At 56.0% G+C, this 3,349-nt stretch overlaps 1 pseudogene; it reads left to right on the forward strand.

The window, feature by feature from the left end:
* The first annotated feature begins 689 nt into the window (after positions 1-689).
* LOC141372030 (melanoma-associated antigen 8-like) lies at positions 690-2,825 on the forward strand (annotated as a pseudogene).
* The last annotated feature ends 524 nt before the right edge of the window (positions 2,826-3,349 follow it).

The raw sequence follows: 3,349 nt of genomic DNA on the forward strand, positions 1-3,349 counted from the left end.
TTTGGAACCGGGCCTCTGGGGACAGGCCCCTTAGAAGCCATGCTAGGGTTTGGTGTAAGACCTAGGGGCATGGCATGCTGATCTGCCGTTGCAGTGGCGAGCTTTCCAGGGTTCTGTGTTAAGGGCATGGGTCAGGGTGAATGTTAGGCTCAGGGTTTGAGACCTGCAGGCCAATGAAAGTAGGATTTGCTTGGTTTGGCATTCAGAATACCTCTTGTTTTGAATGCTTCCCAGAGGTCCATTTTCACGGAATCCATCTGGGTGGCAGGTTGAATCCTATGGTATTGCTCAGTAGTCCCCAATCCATGGAGTTTGGATCGGGGCCTCTAGGGACAAACCCCTGAAAAGCCACCCTAGGTTTAGGGTTAGGGACTAGAGGAATGTCAGGCCCAATCTGCAGGCGCTGCGGTGAGCTTCCACTGCTTCTGAGTTGAGGGTGTGGGTCAGGGTGAGTTTCAGGCTCAGGGTTTGTGTCCAGGGGAGCGCTGAATGTAGGGATTTGCTGGGATGGGCATTCAGAATTCCCCTGTTCTTAATGCTTTCCAGAGATTAAATGGCGTGTTGAGTTGGCAGGTCCTTCTAGTTGGCAGGTTGAGTCCTCTTGTATTGCTAGGAGTCCCCAGTCCTAGGGGCTTTGGAGCCAGACCTCTGGGGACAGACCCCTCAGAAGCCTCCCTAGGGTGACGGTTATGGCCTGGCAGCATGGCAAGCTGAACTGCCGGCGCTGTGGTGCGGTACGTGTGGTTTGACTTAAGGGCATTCATCAGGGTAAGTGTCATGCTCATGGATAGCGGCCAAGGGGCCGATCAAAGTGGGGGTTCACTTGGATGGGCATGCGGTGTACTCATACTCTGAATGCTTTCTGGAGTTCCAAATGGCTTGTTTTCCTTCTGGGTGACAGGCTGCGTCTTCTGGTCTTGCTCAGGTGTCCCCATCTCGGTGGCTTTGGAGCCAGGCTTCTGTGGACAGACCACTCAGAAGTTAACCTAGGGTTAGAGTTAAGGCTTAGGATCATTTCAGCAGGGATCTGCCCATGCTGTGCGAGCTTCCCGGGGGTCTGAGTTGAAGGTGTGGGTCAGGATGAGTGTTAGGCTCAGGGTTTGCCGCCAAGGGGCCACTAAATGTGGGGTTTCAATTGGATAGGCATGCAGATTTCTCCTGCTCTGAATGCTTTCAGGAGTTCCAAATGGCGTGGTTTCTGTCTGGGTGGCAGACTGAGTCCCATGATATTGCACAGGTGTCCCCCAAACCTGGGTCTTTATAGCCATGTCCCTGGATGGTGAAAGAGCTCATGTCCCCAGTCTCAGAAGTAGCTGCTGGCCTCATCTCTCTGGGCCAAGGGTTGGCCAGTGCTTCTATAAACATCCAGAAAGAGTGGGTTGGAAAGGCCCAAAATGGAAGAAGCAAGGAACAGGGGTCAGAAGCTGAAGAGATAGAAGTTTGCTGGTTATTGCTTCTGATGCCTTCCCGACCATCGTTGTGCAAATGCCAAAGGCAAGCACGCGCACACACGTGTAGGGACAGGGGCAGGAGGGCCCAGGTTCTGTCAGGACTCAAAGTGAGGACCAGAGGGAGGAATGACGGACCCCGGACCCAGTAAAGAATCAGTCCTGGGAGGCCTCTGGGTGAGACAACGGTGACATGAGGCGTGTCCCGACTTCTGCTCTGGGTCCCAGAGACACTGAGCACTTGTTGTGAGGAGTGGCCCTCAGGAGCAGGGATGAGGGCACCGGCCATCCAGGGAGTCCAAATGGGGAACAGAGGGTAGGGCTAAGGGACCTGAAGGACCTATCTCGGGGAATCCCTGGACTTTGTAGCCTGATGCGACGTCCACAGTCTTTGCCCGTGGCCCTCAAGGCAGTGAGGGCTTTGGACCGAGGGAAGGGGCCTGGAGAGAGCAGAGACAGGATCACAAGATGTGCTGCGCCTCATGCTGAGATCCCTGAGGGAGGGCTCAGGGAGGGACCTTGACTCCAGAACAGGGACAACGCACTGAAGCCTGCCCCTGCTGTCCGTCCTGGGAGGCCTGTTTGTGCCAAGTCCACAGGCGGTGTGTCAGGACGTCCGCATCCAGGTCTGACAGAGGCTGGGGGCCTGCTTTAAAAAACCGGGGGTCAGGAGCTAATGAATGAAGACCCAGGCCCAGCCCAGGGCCTGTTGGAGGCACAGCTGTCGGGGGCTGGGGAAGAAGAGGTCTCAGCAGCTTAGATGAGGAGGGGTCGAGCACCTGGGAGGAGCCGGAAGTCACGCAACCCTCTCTCCGGGACAAACTCCACGTGAAAGTGGCTGCCCTGGTGGGGTTCCTGCTCCTCAAATACCGCAACAAGCAGCCAACCCGCCAGGCAGAGATGGTGGATATCGTCAGCAAAGATTACCAGGACGACTACCCAGTGATCTTGGGCCAAGCTTCCGAGTGCATGCGGCTGGTCTTTGGCGTGGACGTGAAGGAAGTGGACCGCAGTGACCACTCCTACGTCCTGGTCAATGTCCTGGGTCTCACCTGTGATGGGATGCTGAGCGGTGAGCATAGCATGCCCAAGACTGGCCTCCTGGTGCTGCTACTGGGGGTGAGCATCCTGCATGGCACCGTGCCCCCGAGGAGGAGGTGTGGGAAACGCTGGGGGTCATGGGGGTGTATGCCGGCCAGGAGCACATCATCTATGGGGAGCCCAGGGAGCTCCTCACCAAAGTCTGGGTGCAGGAAGGGTACCTGGAGTACCGGAAGGTGCCTGGCAGTGACCCTGCCTGCTACGAGTTCCCGTGGGGTCGCAGGGCCCATGCTGAACCAGCAAGTTTCAAGTGCTGGAGTATGTGCTCCGGGTCAGGTGCGGGCAGCTGGCTTCCTCCCTGGCTCTGTCTGAAGGAGCTATGAGAGATGAGGGAGAGGAGGCCTGAGTCCCAGTGGCGGCCAGGCCCTTTCCAGGCTTTGGTGGGGTCGGCAGATTCTCCTGCAGGGTGCTGGGCATGAAGTGAGGCCACATTTTGGTTTTTCCCTGTGTGTGTATGAAAAGAGAGAGCTCCGGGAGTTCTAAGTAAGGGAACCCAGGGAGGGTTGGGGGAAGAAAGTAGGGTGAAGAACCAACCTCTCTGGGGGCCTGTTCTCTGCGATGACTCTGACATCCAGAGCTTGGGTTTCTTGAGGAAGCTCTCAAATGTTGTTCCTTGGAGTAGAAGTTTTAACCAGCTTCGGCAGGAAAATGTGTGCGTGACATCCACCCCACAGCATTGGGACTTACCCAGTTCAAGAATTTTAAGAGCTTTGTCATGTTCTGGAAATAAGGTGGGAGATCTTCCCTCCTTGTTTGGGTTCTGGAATGAAATCACGGGGCATTGGCATAGGAATTTGTTG

Source organism: Callorhinus ursinus, unplaced genomic scaffold (assembly GCF_003265705.2).
Source record: "Callorhinus ursinus isolate GAN/ISIS: 27379988/994484 unplaced genomic scaffold, GSC_fseal_2.0 scaffold385, whole genome shotgun sequence".
NCBI classification, from domain to species: domain Eukaryota; kingdom Metazoa; phylum Chordata; class Mammalia; order Carnivora; family Otariidae; genus Callorhinus; species Callorhinus ursinus.